Source organism: Vicugna pacos, chromosome 23, assembly GCF_048564905.1.
Source record: "Vicugna pacos chromosome 23, VicPac4, whole genome shotgun sequence".
NCBI lineage: Eukaryota > Metazoa > Chordata > Mammalia > Artiodactyla > Camelidae > Vicugna > Vicugna pacos.
In genome coordinates, this window is record NC_133009.1 from 18,563,586 (window position 1) to 18,580,897 (window position 17,312).

Consider the following 17,312-nt stretch of genomic DNA (forward strand, 5'->3'; position numbering starts at 1 on the left):
ACATAAATTCAGGAGTAAGAAACAAAGAATAAAAATACTGTAGGATTAGACTAATCCGGGAAATGTTGATCCTAGAATGGTTGATATGAAGAACTGCCTCATCCATAAGGTCAGCCAAACAATGAAGACAATGACAAGACGGATTTACATGTTTCAAATCCAATTATACACTACAGAACTTTAACCTAAGATAAGAAGGTTACATTGAGAAGCTAAAACAGTTGAAGTTTCTGATCTAGAAAAAAAAAAAATCTGCTAAAGTTAATGGATTCTCCAAACTCTAGTGTCACAAATAAATGTGCACCCATAAATTTTTCAAAGACCAACTAGATCTACAAGGTTTATTAAGAAAAACTAGTCTCTAGCTCCCTCATCAGCATTTTCCTTCCCTGAAAACTTTCTTTTAGTTAGCTATTCTGGAATTCATTTCCATATCTCTAAGTAATATATTACAAACATATTGTTGCTTCTTAAATGATCAGTTTGGGGTATTATCTAGTGACTGCCTGTTGATGGAAGTTTAGAATTGAGCTGTTTCCTAGTCCTGTCCCACTCCACAGTTTCCACCCTCACTGTTCAATACTTTGGTTAGATCAATATTTAAGGCTTGTATCACTGTGATTACATTGGGTATTCAGAGCTAAGCCAAGCAGTAAGTATTAATTACCTTTCTTTTCCGGCAGAACATTTTGTCTTCCATGGCATTGTCTAGATTCACATTTACTTAGTTTTCTGTATACTTGTCCCTATACACTTATCGGCTACATATTTATCCTGAATTAACCCCAGGCTCTTGAGTATGACAAATCTCCTTCAAATATATTCATTCACATCAGGTTTCTGTCACTTTCACCTTCCTGAAGAAGTCTTCCCTTGTCTTATGGCTTGCCCCAGTCTGGACTGATCACCCTGGGCCAGCTGCACAGCTACCATCCTGAGTGTTCCCTTTCACCTTCTCTTGAGTTTGAATTCTTTCCTCTCAGGTCCTCCTCTTTCTTGATACATTTCCTTGTTTTGATGGAGTACATTCCTCAGCTTCCTGAGGGTTGGTGGGGGTGAATTTTTTGAGACCTTGAAAAATACCTTCATTTCACTCTCAAATCTGAGTAATAGTTTATACTAGTTAGGATATCACTTTCTTTCAGAATTTTAAAGGCACAGCAGCTCCACAGTACTCTTGCTTCTACTGTTGAGAAGCCTGAAGGCATTGATTCTTGCTCCTTTATCTGTGGGTCTAGTTCTTTAATTACAGTGATGTACCTTACTAGGAGTCTATCATCAATCACTGTGTAACATATTCAATGGGCCCTTTCAATCTGAAAAAAATCATGTCCTTTAGTTCTTAAAAATTTTTCTTGATTTATTTCATTACTAACTTTTCCCCCTGTTTCTTCTGATTTCTTTCTGAAAAATCTGTAATTCTGATGTTGAAAACTTCTGAACCGGTCTTCAAATTTTCCTACCGTTTTTCCTCCTATTTCCATCTCTTTGTTTTACTGACCTACCTCCTAGGAGATTTTCCTACTTTATATTCCAACCACTCCAAAAGTATTGCTCAATCTTTTTAAAGTATGTTTATGAAACACTCTATTTGGCAAGAATACTATAATTCAGTATGGTATAATTTACAAGTTCTGGTATAGATAGATCTCTTGATAGTTTTTACCATAATACTATTAACTAAAGAATTTATGACACAAGAAACTCCTTAAGTTAGCCATATTTAAATTCACTTAATATTTATATTTAATAAGCACCTATGCAACAGAAGTACAAGATATGTCAGTAAAGATGGTAATGACAGCTAATATTTACTGAGTAATTAGTATATGCCAAGTATTTTACCTGTATTATCAGTTAAATCTCACAGATGAAAAGACAGTAAAACTTGTTCAAGCTTACATAGCTGCTAAGTGATACAGCCAGAATTAAAATCTAGGTTTGTTCTGACTTCAGAGCCCAAGTTTTTAAGGACTTTGACAGACTGACCTGTCTTCACAAAAACCTCTTCTTCCTAGGCACATGTTTCCCAGTCTCCCCTGCAGTCAAACATGGCCATGTGACTGAGTTCTGGCTCATGAAATATGAGAAATGAGGAGTGCCATTCTTATGCTTGGCCCACTACAAATCTCCCCTGCTGATCTTTCCATGTTCTTTCCTTTTCCATCTTCATGCAGATAAGCATATGCTCATAGGAACCATTTGCTAAAATTGGTGGAGCCGCAAGATGAAAAGAGCCTACCAATCAGAAATATTGATTGTTTGGGACTTTACTGAGCAAGAAACAAAATTTAAACTATATTAATCCACTGAGATTTGTAGGTTTATCTGTTACTGCAGTCATACTTTATACCACATTGCCTTAAAAAACTAAGTTTAGAGGAGAAAAACCAGGCATATTAACATCTATTATAATACATAAATGGCATTAAAAAAAAGTAGTACAAAGTTATATTTACAGATAGAAATTTATGTTCAGAGAAAAATAACAGCACTGTCAGCTGGAGAGATCATGGGCGTATCGACATTTAATGAGTCTCGCTGACGGTTAAGATTTAAGTAATTAAATGTGGCCAAAAAAAAAAGGCATTTCAACTAGAAGGAATGACACATGCCACCAGATAGAAGCCATAAAAGTAGGGACTTCTCGGAAAATGGTGACCAATAGCATCAGTGAGAAGAGCATATGGTATAAATCAAAAAGTAGTGAGGCCTAAGCTGGAAGGGCAGACTGATGCCGGATAAGCACCAGATTAAGACTTCTGGACCATTTTCCTAAGCAACAGTGAGCTACTGAGAGCTCAGAGCAGAAACTCAACATAGTCCATACAGTGCAACATAAAATGGTAAAGGACTAAAAGGAGGAATGTGCCATGAGACACATCTGTCATTGGAGTGTTATCACTGCTGATGGAATCATATACAGATTTCATCATTTGACAAATATTTAATTTACTGGTCATTTACTTCATGTGTATCTAAGCTAGATGATAGCAATGGGAATGGAAAAAACACCCGTGAATGTTAAGGAAAAATTAGGCAGTATTTGGTTATAGCCACTGAGACTATGGCTTGATAAGACTAAGGAAAAGGTCAATGACTGTGGTCTCATGTCTAAGGGTTAGAAAAGGGGGTAAAACAGTACAATCAAATAGAAAGCTGGGAGGTATAACTATTTTCCAAGAAATGGTTAGTCTGCTTTCAGACAGGCTGAATTTGAGATAACAGGTACCATTCTTCATATTAATTACTAATTCCCATTTCCAATTAACTAATTCAATCAAAAGAGCCAAGTCTTTCATCCAATGCAGAAAGGATTAAGATGCATAAATAGACATTCTGCACCAAACGCTAGCCTTTTGAGACAGCATTCAAAGGCATGGGCTAGTTAAGAATTTACATTAGTTCAATGTTTCCCAAAGGGTGTCCCATAATAGATCAACCATCCTCTTCCTGAACATGCCACTGCCACTCCTTCCCACCGTCTCCTCCCCTAAGATCCCACCCCAGAGGTTTCATAAGGGAAAAAAGAAACTGCATCTGGAGAATCTTACAAAGTATAATTACTTTTTGGAATTCCATAATATACAACAGACAATTTTGAGAATCCTAAGGAAAACTTCTATTTTATTTAATCCAGGTATTTTCCAAGCTTATTCAAAAGCAGAAATCTATTTTTGAAGAATATCATCCTATAACGATGTATACTTTGGGAAATATCACACAGATGGTAAGCTACTTGAGGGCAGAGAGAATTTCTTATTAATCTTTGCATGTTCACTGTACCTAACACTGTATAAAACACAGAGGAAACAATGTGTGCTGAAATACTTACTTCTAGGGTTTAAGTAATAGTAAAAGCTACATATTTTGGTCCTTTCCTACTTACGGTGAAAAAGAATATGAAAATGAATATATGTACGTTCAGATATGATTGAAACAATGTGCTGAACACCAGAAACCAACACAACATTGTAAACTGACTATACGTCAATTAAAAAACAACTATTCCAAAATACCAAGGATCATCCTAGTTTTCTTATAAAAGTTCTTTATATACTTCATAAAATCTTTACCATAAATTATGAGTATTATCCCAGTATCACTGGATATAGCACACTTTGCTTCCAAAATTAAGTCCATCCTCAAAATGCAACATATCTGAAGATACCTGACTCATACTCAAAACACAGCATTAAGTAAAATGGCTTTCTAAAAACTGTGAACCAATACATAACAGCAAATTGTTACTCCACATACTCATCAAGTATGAGCACTGGATGAGAAGCATATGCTTTATGTTAATGATAAGAATTAAAAGAAGAAAAAGGAGAAGTAAATAGTGAGGAAATCTTTTCCACTTACCTCCTAATCAATTCAGGTGAACCTAAATAAAGAGAGTCACTTACTCCATTCCCCTTCCCACAAGGAGAAGAGGAAGAAAAACATTCTGCCACTGGGTGGGGGAAAGAACAAAGTTTGCCCCTCCGGCTTCATTCAGTAGCTCTGGACCAAATGAATCAACATGTTTATCTGCTAATACAGCTGAGCTCACTTTAAAGTATTGTGCACTTGAAAGGAAAGGAACTTCTTAAAAATGAAACTAGTACAAATTAGAAAGTTTTGTTTTAGCAAATTTAGTTAAGCTCTTTGTTTACGAAGACCAAAAATTACAGAATAAATCTTTTATTGCATCAAAATGTTTATTACAAACTGATGAAGATTTAAAGAAACTCAGGCTCTAAAACATTTGATCTAATGGTCAAGGACAGTCTGACTTCTTAGTTTTGCCAGCAGTTTTTAAAAGTTGCTTCCTGTACTAGGGAATGTTCACTGTTCTTGCACAAACAATAATAAAAGCCATTTATACAACTACCTTGATTACTTTTTCCTCTCCTTTTAGAATCAGAATCATTGTTTGGTAATAGCAAAGGCAACAATCATTAATTCTAGTAAGTATTTTGAGTTTTTATTTACATTATATTTCTACTCATTTAATATTTGTTGGGAAACAATATGAATTTATTCATTTATTCAAAGAAAATACACTGAATACCAATTATGTGTTGGACATTATAGATGAAAGTCAGCACAAGAAATATGGTCACTGCCCTCTAAGAGCTTTCAATCTAGCTGAAAAGAAAGATATTATAAAATCAGACTATATACATAATCCAGACTATGAAAATTTAAAAACACCATGTAAGCAAATAACGTGATCTAGCCTGGGGGGTCAGAAAAAGATTCCTTTGGTAGTGACAACTAAGCTGACATTAGCATAACAAACATTAAACATGATTTAAAACACACACATACACACATATACCCCAAATCATCCCAGGAGTAAGAATGCCCACAACTGTTGGGAAGAAAGGGTTTATAAGAGCAATGGTAATATCTATATGACTTTGAAAATAACGGTGATAGCTTCATGCCAACAGCAACAAGAGATCACTTATCTCTGTAGGAAGAAAAAGCAATGGCCACCCCTGGGTATTTCCGTCAAAAATAGGTTTCATAGCTTTTTCCAATGAAAAAGCTAAACATCAGCTATTAGTCTAGCAATTTCCAATCATCTCAAGTGCTTATAACAATGTATGTATCCCAAGCCTTAACCCCCATTAAAGCCGGGTCTCAAAATAACTTCAGCATCCACAGATCACAGGATCATATGATGTTAACCAGAAAAAAAAGTTCTAGGTATTACCTTACAATAAAACATTTTCATTTTTTTAAATCACAAATGAGACCCAAGTGGGGAAGTAACATATACAACCATCACTCATCTAGTTAGCAGTGAAAAAGGAAGCCGACTAGACCCTGGATAGACCCTCTAAAACTCAATAAAGAAATTAGTTTAACCAACTACTAGAGATAAACATGCTCATTTATTTTACAGGAACAATCCTTCACTCCTCAAAAGCATAAAGTTATCACACTCTTTTAAACTAAAAAACAAACAAACAAAACTGCTTGGGACTATTAAACATCTCTGGGTACTCAGCAAGAAAATTAACCAAAAAAAATAGTTTATCAACTCACTGATAAAGACAACCATTAAGAGCTAAACTTCTGAAGTCTAATTTGATAGTAATTTACTTTTATTTAGTAACATTTTAATGCTGAAACCCATAAATTTCACAATGAAATCTATACAAATTTGCATTTTTAAAAGAAGCCAGTGACAGAGGAATAAGAAAATAAGGGGTAATACCCATTAAAATATACAGAAGAAAAAAATCCAAGTAAATGTAAGACCTAATACTGTGAATGATGTAATTTGGGTCTTGTTGGCTGACCCTGTATTATTTGGTTTGGTAGAGTTGGAATCAGCCATAAAACCTGTGACTACCAATTTCATTGCATATTCTTGACTTAAAAACAAAACTGAAAACTTGTACATAATTGATTTAATACACTAAACACACAATCCTCAGAAAACTGGGCAGAAACTGAAATTTGGATTCTGCAAGGAGAATCAAGTCAAATTGGGATCATTTTGTAAACATGCCTCCTAATTCACTATCACCTCAGAATACCAAGCTATCTTTCTATAAGAAGGGAGCATAAGCCTAGTACTCCTATGAACAGACAGAATGGCTACATTTTAGAATAATTTCCACAGGGGTAAATTTTAGAGAATGCTATGTGCCAAATATTCAATCTGACCACTAGAAAGGCTGCTGTCTCTGCTGGAAATCTGACTGAGAACTGAAGTACAAACATTCTAATAAATACATAAAACTTTTTACAACAGACACTGTTGGTTTGCTAATGCAGTATCAATTCCCAAATCCCCTTTACCTTGGCCACCTCCCACTACAGAGAATGAAAACCAGACACTCCCTTTCCAGCAGCTAAGGTAACTCAGAACCCACTTCTGGATAACAAGACATAGAAGGAAGTCTGATAGTGAGCTTCTGTGAAAGTTAGTGCTCTCCTAACAAAAGGGATAGTGTGGCTGATAGTAGCCATCTCTCAACTGTCTGCCTTGAACAGCAATGCAGTGTTCGTCAGTATAGCCATTTCAAAACCTTGAAGCAACAAGTGTAGGAATGAAAAGCCAACAAGTTAAAAGGTGAAGAAGCAGAGAGAGCTTGAATCTTCAATGATTGTATCCTTATCGATAAACAATCAGCCACTGCCCACTTTTACCCTTCTTAAGTAAAAAAAAAAATTAATCTGTCTTTGTCACTATTGGCTGGGCTTTCTGTATTTTGAACAGAATCCTTGCCTTACAGTTACAAACATTTACAGAATATGGTGTACAATTCTTTTAATTTAAAAAAAAGTTACAGGGGACTGCCAAGATGGTGGAGTAGAAGGACATGGTGTTCACCTTCTCCCATGAACGCAACAAATATTACATCTATGTTACATACGGAACAATTAGCACAAAATACCTATGGAACTTTAGAAGAGTATCTCTTAACTCTCAAAAGTACAAGGAAAATCCTCACAAAGTAAGATAAACAGCAAGTTTGTACTGTATAGCACATGAAACTATATTTAATATCTTGTAGTAACCAACAATGAAAAGAATATGAAAATGAATATATGTATGTATGTGTAAGCCAGAAACTTTACGCTGTACACCAGAAATTGATACAACATTGTAAACTGACTATACTTCCAAAAAAAAGCATTTAAAAAAGTTACAGTACTTGTATAAACAAAAAACCATCATACTAATGCCAAATAAGTTTGATAAATTAAACACTGGAGGTACCAGATATTTTCCCTTCGTAATATTTTTTTCTGACTATAAAAGTAATATATTCACCTTAGAACTTTTATCAAATACAGAAAAATTTAATAAAGAAAGAACTCACTACCCAAAGACAATCACTTTTAATATTTTGGTTTATTTCCTTCTGATCAACTTTTAGATACATATCAATATACAACACTGTTTTATTTTCATAAATTGGGATCATGCAGAATATAGTTTATCATCATTAGTACATGCACAAAGTAATAAATCAACATATGAAAAAATATGACTTAAAAATGAAAGTGTCGCTTCCACAATCATACTCTCCCCCCCAAATACACACACACACACACACACATAAACACCCTCACCATTCCACTTGTCAAAAAATAGCCATTTTTAATACTTCTGGCATTATGGCTCTATTTCTTTATTTTAAATAATTTTTTAAACTGAAGTATTCAATTTACAATGTTGTTTTATTTTCTGTTGTACAACATAGAGATTCAGGGGAGTGTATAGCTCAGTGGTAGAGTACGTGATTAACACGCAAAAGGTTCTGGTTTCAATCCCCAGTACCTCCATTAAAAATAATAAATAAACCTAACTACCTCTTTCCTCCAAAAGAAAAACAAGAAACAAAAAAACAAAAAGCATAAAGATTCAGTTACATATACATATGTGTGTGTGTATATATATTCCTTTTCCTTTTCTTCTCGGTATAGAGTATGATATTAAATACAGTTCCCTGTGCTATACAGTAAGACCAAGTTGTTTACCTATTTTATATATAGTAGTTAGTATCTGCAAACCCAGAACTCCCATTTTATCCCTCTTCATCCCCTTTCCCCTTTGGTAACCGTAAGTTTGTTTTCTATGTGACTCTCTTTGTTTCATAAACAGGTACATCTGTGTGCTTATTTTTTAGATTCTACATATAAGTGATATCATACAGTATTTTTTCTTTTTCTTTCTGGCTTGCTTCACTTAGAATGACAGTCTCCAGGGCCATCTATGTTGCTATAAATACTACTATTTCATTTCTTTTTATGGTTGAGTAGTATTCTGTTATATATATATACCACTTCTTTATCCAACCACCTGTCAATGAACATTTAAGTTGCTTTTCCAAGTCTTGGCTATTGTAAACAGTGCTGCTATGAACACTGGGGTGCATGTACTTTTTTGAATTAGACTTCCTTCGGATATATGCACAGGAGTGGGATTGCTGGATCATGTAATAAGTCTATTTTTAGTTTTTTGAGGAATCTCCATACTGTTTTCCACAGTGGCTGCACCAAAATACATTCCTACCAACAGTGTAGGAGGGTTCTCTTTTCTCCACACCTTCTCCAGCATTTGTTGTTTGTGGACTTTTTAATGATGGCCATTCTGCTGGTGTGAGGTGATACCTCACTCAAGTTTTGATTTGCATTTCTCTGATAATAAGCAATAATAAGCATATTTTAATTGGCCTATTGGCCATTTATACATCTTCACTGGTGACTTGCTTGTTTAGGTCTTCCACTCATTTTTTGATTGGGTTTTTTTTTTTAACTTGTATGAGCTGTTTGTATATTCTGGAAATTGAGCCCTTGTTGGTCACATTGTTTGCAAATATTTTCTCTCATTCCATAGGTTGTCTTTTCATTTTGTTTATAGTTTCCTTTGCTGTGCAAAAGCTTGTAAGTTTAATTAGGTCCCATTTGTTTATTTTTGCTTTTATTTCTATTGCCTTGGAAGACTGCCCTAGGAGAACATTGCTATGATTTATGTCAGAGAATGTTTTGCCTGTGTTCTCTTCTAGGTTTATGGTGTCTCATGCTTAAGTATTTAAGCCATTTTGAGTTTATTTCTGTCCATGGTGTGAGGGAGTGGTCTAATTTCACTGATTCACATGTTGCTGTCCAGGTTTCCCAACACCTCTTGCTGAAAAGACTGTCTTTTCTCCATTGTATATTCTTGCCTTCTTTGTCAAAGATTAACTGATCGAGTGTGGGTTTATTTCTGGCTCTCTATTCTGTTCCATTGTCTGTTTTGGTGCCAGTATCATGCTGTTTTGATTACTGTAGCTCTATAGTATTGTCTGAAGTCTGGGAGGGTTATGCCTCCAGTTTCGTTCTTTCAGTATTGCTTTGGTAATTCTGGGTCTTTTGTGATTTCATATAAATTTTAGGATTTTTTTTTTGTTCTAGTTCTATGAAAAATGTCCTGGGTAATTTGATAGGGATCACATTAAATCTATGGATTACTTTAGATGGTATGGTCATTTTAACAATGTTAATTCTTCCAATCCAAGAGCATGAGATCTTTCCATTTCTTTAAATCATCTTTAATTTCCTTAATCAATATTTTATAGTTGTCTGTGTATAACTCTTTCACACCCTTTATCAAGTTTATTCCTAAGTATTCTATTTTTTTGATGCAATTTTAAAAGGGATATGTATTTTTTTGCTTTCCTTTCTCATATTTCATTGTTAGTATAAAGAAATGGAACTGGTGTCTGTATATTGCTGTTTCTTGATTTATCACCTGTAACCATATCAACTGACTTTCCACTATGAAGGTGAGAAATTGTTCCCCTTCACCTTTCTTAATTTTCACTACTTTTCAATTTTTCTATTGGTTGATATCGTAACATTAAAAAAAAAGACTTAAGCCTCTATTTCTTGACATTAATTTTAGAAAAAAAAGTCTTAGTTTCCTATTGTGGAAGATAAAGAATCAGTGTTCTTATATAACAAACGTTGTTAGTCAAAAGACGCAGGATTAAAATGCAACTATTATTTGGCCTCACCCAATCCTGAGTGAGAAAGAAAAAAAAGTGTGTGTACTTGCTGCTATAGCACTAATTCATTTAATTCAAGAAAAAGTGCTGGAAAAGACAGATGTATCATAACAGAGAATACAGAAAAAACAAATGAATTTTTAAAAATGTTAAGGACAAACATAAATTTTAAAATTATAAAAAAAGAAGACTGAAGAAGAGAGCACAACATTCAGACCAGACAACAGAAAAGGAATACTAATAACTCCTCTTTTACAGTTGTCTTCTTAAAAAAGAACCATCATAACGCAAGCATTGATGCCCAAAGGTGCTGAGAAGATAGAGAAGTTATCACTCTGAGTTCCAATTAACAACAATAATCTTTGAGAAATATAGAGCATGAGAAGGGTATTAAAAACAAAACAAAACAAAAAAAAACCCTGGAAGGGCAACTATCCTTATTCTTTTTATAGAAGAAAACAACGACTGAGCCTAAATATTAATATTAGTAAACTTGATGTCAAATTTAGCAATATTTTAGATTATTAAATAATACTAGCAACTACTATTTATTAACTATTTAATATATCCCATGTACTGTGATAAAAGCTAATCAAATATTATGACCTCTGAGTCTTACGACCATATAAAAATAAAGTAAATACTATTATCATCTCCATTTTATAAATGAGAAATTTAAGGCATATTAAGATTGAGTATTTTGCCCACAGTCATTAAAAGGCAAAGACTTGACTTAAAATTAAGTTCCATTCTCTTAAACACTGGATTAAATTGACAGTACTTAAAAATGAGAAAAGTAGAAGAGAGGGTATAGCTCAGTGGTAGAGCACATGCCTGGCATGCCAGAGGTCCTGGGTTCAATCCCTAGTGCCTCCATTAAACAAATGAATAAACAACAACAAAAAAAAAAACAAAATTACCTCCCGCCAACAACAACAAATGAGAAAAGTAAATGAATGAGAAGTAACAGTAGATTCACTAAGAGCAAGTTACCTCAAACTAGTCATTTTTGTGTTCTGAATTATCATGTTGCAATAGCATAGACAAATCTCTAAGATATATTGTTAGGTGATTATGATGCCATTTATGCAAAATGAGATAAAACAAAAAGAACCAAATGTTTACAGAAAGCATATTAAGTCTCATTACTTTAATTATCCCTCTTCCTGTCCCTTGCCCAATCTCTTGAATCCTAGTCTCTTGGCAAGAGGCAAATACTACTTACAGTTTGGCATTATATTTCTGGTTCTTAAATATTTGAGGAAAAATCTGACTTTATATTGGCATAACACACTTGACAGTGATTTTGTTCTGAGAAGGAAAATACAGTGGAGGAATTATACGGTACTATATTTATTTATTCGCCTCTTTAATCTTTTACAAAAAGAATTCATGTATTAACTTCCATAATTCAGATTTTTAAAATCATAATAGTGCTCAAAGAAAACGGCAAAAATTTCTAAGTAGGACCTCAACAGCCTCCTTGGAAGAGAAGTATGATATAGCAGACTGCACAACAATTAAAAACCTTTACATGACAAAAACATACCATACAGTTAAAAGGCATAAACAAACCAGGGAAATATTTGCAACAACAGCAAAATGATTAATAAACTAACAGTATTCTGCATATGTAAAAAGTTCTTGTAAATAAATAAGAATATATACTATTTGTGAATCTGACTAAAGACATAGGCTTCTTATATAAAAATTGACTAAGGATATGAAAAGCAATTTATTTGAGAAAAAAACAGTAACAACAAAGTTTAATCTAAGTAACAAGAAATGTAAAATAAAATAGCAATATAATCGCAAAAACTAAAAAAGATAACACCCAGTGATGGCTATGGTATGAGAATGCACAAACTTTTACAAATTAGTGATGGGAAAGTAAATTAGTAACATCTGGACAACAAACTGGCATACGTAAATAACTTGTATAAACAAAACATAATAAAAGTTCCTCTAAAAGGTGACTGCAGCCTTAAATTGCAGTGATAGTCCTGCCAAGACAGACATCGGAGGCTAACAGTCCTGCTGTGATCCTCCCTGCCCTGACCACAGCTACACTGTTACACTCACTTCTGGGGACCACATTTTAAGAGAAACATTGACAAAGAGGTATTTCCACAGTAGGACACCAAGATTATGTATAAGAGGGCTAAAGACCATGTCATACAGTAAACAAAAGAAAACATTTTGCTTAAAAAGATGATTTCAAAGAAGACATCATAGCGATTTTGAAGTATCTGAAGGCCTATCACATAGAAAACAGATGGCAAAACAAATACCACTACTAGTGCTCAGAGTTGTTAAATGATTAAAACACTTATGTCTTATACGGTGAGATTTTAATCACTCACAATTATCTGAGATCAGTGATTTACCAGAAACACATCAGAAAAGATTCTTCCTACAGGCTTAAGTTTCATGAACTCAGAAGTACTTGTCAGTTTTAACAGTAAAGCAAAAATTATCCTTAAAATATGGGTAAATTTTCCAGAACATCGTATATGATCACCACTATATTTTCCCTACAGTGTCATACTTAACTGATTTAGATAACTTATACACTAACCCATGCAGGGACTATCAGGGTTCTGTTCAGCCACCTCTGCCAGGAATAACCATTCACTCAGCTCTATCATTTCCTACCCTTTTAAGTCCCTACGCACAAAAACTTGACAGATATATGATCTGTTCTAGAACCCCAGGATCGTATCCTAGATACAGGCTGCTTTTATAACTGTGATCTATTCTGTGTTCCCTGCCTTGCCTCAGCTGCCCCAATTCTAGATCCCTGACCTGAAATCTGTGACATACTGCTGTCTGAGCTCCTAGATTGTTTTCTTCCTCCTCCTTATTCATTCAGCAAAGACTGAACAAGAGCCTACTATATTCAAGGTACTGGTAGATCCTATATGAGAAAGAAATACAGTTATACTGGACACAGTTCCTCCCCTCAGGGAGCTTACAACAGAGAAGGTAAAATAATGGATCTACATAATAATTAGTCAATATAAAGCCAAAGGAAGGAAAGGCATGAAAGTGATAGAATATTGACAGACAAGAAGAATCATTCTAAGTTTGCGAGACTGTGATCTGGGAAATATTGAGAAGATGATATTAAAATTTGGCCTTGTGGATCATGGAAGATTTTCTTCAACAAAGACAGAAGACAAAAATAAAACATGCCAAATAGAAAAACCAGCATAAGCGAAACATACCTATAAAAAAATACAGTGGTAGGTGCACAGCTGTCACATCAGTTAAGACCAATGTGACTGATTATTGAATGCCATTAGACAATTAAAGAAAGTTTCTCTGTTTCAAAGGATATAGAAACTATGGAGGTAGCTTCTCCAAGGGAAATACCCCAACAAGTTCAAGAGGTACAGTTTCCCTGCACTCCCCACCGGGGCGGAGAGTAGTGAATGACACTACTCAAATAGCATGAGGATTTCACTAGATGGAAGATACTTCCCTCTTCCATTCTTAGAGAGTTTTAAATCCTGACCAACAGTTCTGAGTACCTCCCTTATTTGGTACTAAAAGAAAACTTTTGTTAACAAACAAATAAGTTCTCTTAGGAAAACAGGAATAGAAAGGAAGCTTCTCAACTCAATAAAGGGTAGCAATGAAAAACCTACAGCTAATGTGATACCTGGTAGTAAAATAAATGCTTTCCCAATAAGATAAGAAGTAAGGCAAAAATGTCCACTCTCACCAATTTTACTCAACATTGTACTGGAGGTCCTAACTAATGAAGTAAGACCAGAAAAATTAATTATAGGCATAAAAACTGGAAAGGAGGAAACAGAACTGTGGCTCTTTGCAGATAACTTGACCATCAACATAAAAAACCTTCAGAGTTAACATTAATAAGTGAATTTAATATGGCTGCAGGATACAAAGTCAATACACAAAACTCAATTATTGATTGGGATGGTGTATAACAGCAACTTTACAGAATGCATATGAAGGCTTATCATTTGATGGTTCTCTCCATTTGGTTTACTTGGTTAAATTTTTCAATACAAAAATACTGAAACAACAGGAAAAACAAATTTCACATTATTGTAAATACATTAAATCTCAGAGTTTCAATACCAGTAGAAAACAAATTTAATTTTTCCATGTTTCTTCTCCATTTGTAACATCAATAGTCAAAGTGAGCTTCTCTAATCTATCATGCGGTTTATAGTCACCACCACAGCTCTTTACTCTCTATGGAAAATGTTTGCTGGTAAGTAGTAAACAGGAAATGATACTGTCATTTTCTTTTTGCTTAATCACTTTATAATTTACTTCAGAAGTAATCTAAATAAAACATGAACAAAATGTACACAAGTACACACAAATTAAAGGAGAAGGAAAGGCCCTTGGACTTAGATGAGCACCCCCAAAAATGTGCACTTTGTTTTCTGTAACAACTTACAATTGACTAGATCACAGCAATCACAATAAAACATAATCCAGCTTACAAACTTTGTTAATGAATTATATTTTACACAGTGGGCATTAAGCTATTTTGTGAGAAAACTCAAAAAACTATAAAGTTTTAGCTTAGAATTACCAAATACTAACATTCTAGTTCATCTAAACAAACCATTTCATAGAGTGTAAAAAATATATAATTCAAGGGACACAGTTTATGGATATCCTGAATTAGATACCATTAAGTACAAGACAAATTAGGGAAAAAGTTCTCTGGAAGCACAAGCTGGTTATACGCACAGAACACAACATGAAAGTTCAACAGATTAGGCACTAACACGAGGAAAAGTGTAAGAAACTAATACACGCATGCAGCACTTTCATCAATCAAAATGTTTTAATGGTAAAAGCACCTCTTAGATTTGTGTCAATTTCAAAACAGTAAGATTATGAGTTTACTAGAAATACATTATAAATTTTAACTTCTTATCAAGAAATTGGCTCTTCACATTAGTAAGAGACTACTTAGATTTTTAAGAAATAGTACCATTAACTAAACAGAATTTTATAAATTACGATGAGCCCTTATGTAATATTATTAAATCCACTTAATTCTATAATTTAAACCTTTTAAGCTGGTTAAATTTCCCATTTTATTTATACAGTAAGTTTCTTCAGAGAAAATTATCACTAGCTGTACTGGAACAAACTAAGAAAGCAAAATTTTTGACATCTAGAGATTCTGAGTTACCTAAAGTATACCAAAAGCTGGTCTTTGAAAAAGACATTTTAACAAATGTTTAACACAAAAGACATTTTAACAAATGTTTAATACATATGCAGATGCTTCTTATGCTGATGTGCAGCCGAACTGTGAGATGCTCTCCTAGGACCATCAAGAGGAAAATACAGATAATACTTTATTCAAGTTTGCAACTCATGTTTCTTTTGTCACTTCTAACACCAACAATACCATGTTGATGTGTTATCTCAATTACCTCAACTGCTCCAGAAAAGTACAGAAAAATTAAGTGACACTACTAATATACCACTACTAACCAAAGTTAGGAAAGCATCTATCCTACATAAAAACAATAATTATCTTTAAATCCTTTTCTCCCTTTTCTAGAAAGATATTTACTGAAGAGCAACTTACTCACATTAAAAGTACAAGTAAAATAAGATTATATCTGGATAGCAGCTAAGAACTGACTCATAAATACAGGTTTAAGAAAAAGGACTGATATTCAATGTAAGGACCGTATCATAACTTTTTTTATCAATACCTTTTATTTATAGTTTAATAGTTTAAAAATACTCTTCTACATACATTATCTCATAATGCATAATGCATTATCTCATAATACAACCACACCATGAGGTAAAGAAGGCAGATATATTTATTTTCAAACAAGACACCAAAGTTCAGGTGATAATAATCTTCCCCAGGTAACAAGTTAAGAGGCAAATAATTAATACTCTTTTGGGAGAAATTCTTTGATCCAAAGTATAGCCAAATAACGAACTATAAAATAAAATATGCTTGATGAAAACACAAAATTATTATTAAAGTAATACTGAAAAATCTCTAAAGGAATGAATTAAGTGTGGAAGAAAAAAAATGTAATGCTCAATTTGATTTTCCGTAAAATTTCAAGTAGTCTTTTCAAGAGTACAGTTAAACACTACCATCACAAATCCTCATTCAGTGGATCTAATTTATCAAAGTATAAGGTAAATACATGACCTATAAAAACAGAGGACACTATGTAACTTTAGACTTTAATTCAGAAATATACATAGACAAACAAGGATCACCAGACACCTGAAGAAAATAAACACCATCAAAAAAGAACCAAAATAAGCACAAACTGGAAGAATAATTCACAGAGGAAAAACAACTTAAAATCTATTTAGTGTTCTAAGATTAAAGATTATATTATTTACATAAAATAAAAGCAGGTGGTCACAAACTAGAGAGAATTCCCAGAAATATAAAGTAATAGCTGAGATAAGTAATTCAATCTCAGCTCTCTGAAGAGAAAAAACAAAAACATGGCAAACAAAACAACTTCAAAACATAGTATTGGTACAGAAGCTATGGGGGGGAAAAGCGAAAGAATAGAGAACATAGAAGGGAAAAAATAATGAAAGAAATACAGATCTCCCAGAACTGAAGACATAAGGCCGCATTTTCAAAGGGCCCACAAAATGCTTTACTGAATGAATTTAAATGAATTTAATTCACTCAATGAATTTAGAAGGACTGTAACTCATCCTATTTAAATTTCATAACACCAAGGATAAAGAGGCATCAACACAAAAAGCTTCCAGAGAACAAAAACAGTCTATCTACAAAAACACTATTCATAG

At 33.6% G+C, this 17,312-nt stretch overlaps 1 protein-coding gene across 11 annotated transcripts in view; it reads right to left on the minus strand.

Annotated features, from left to right (window-relative positions):
- AKT3 (AKT serine/threonine kinase 3) overlaps positions 1–17,312 on the minus strand; it is a 209,477-nt gene that overhangs the window by 178,384 nt on the left and 13,781 nt on the right. For 3 of the 11 annotated variants that reach the window (XM_072948592.1, XM_031690072.2, XM_072948591.1), the window contains exon 1: positions 13,081–13,166. The exons of the other annotated variants lie outside the window; for them this stretch is intronic. The gene's annotated coding sequence lies outside the window, so the exon portion shown is untranslated. Of the gene's footprint in view, positions 1–13,080; positions 13,167–17,312 lie in introns of those variants that run through there. 11 annotated transcript variants of the gene reach the window in all.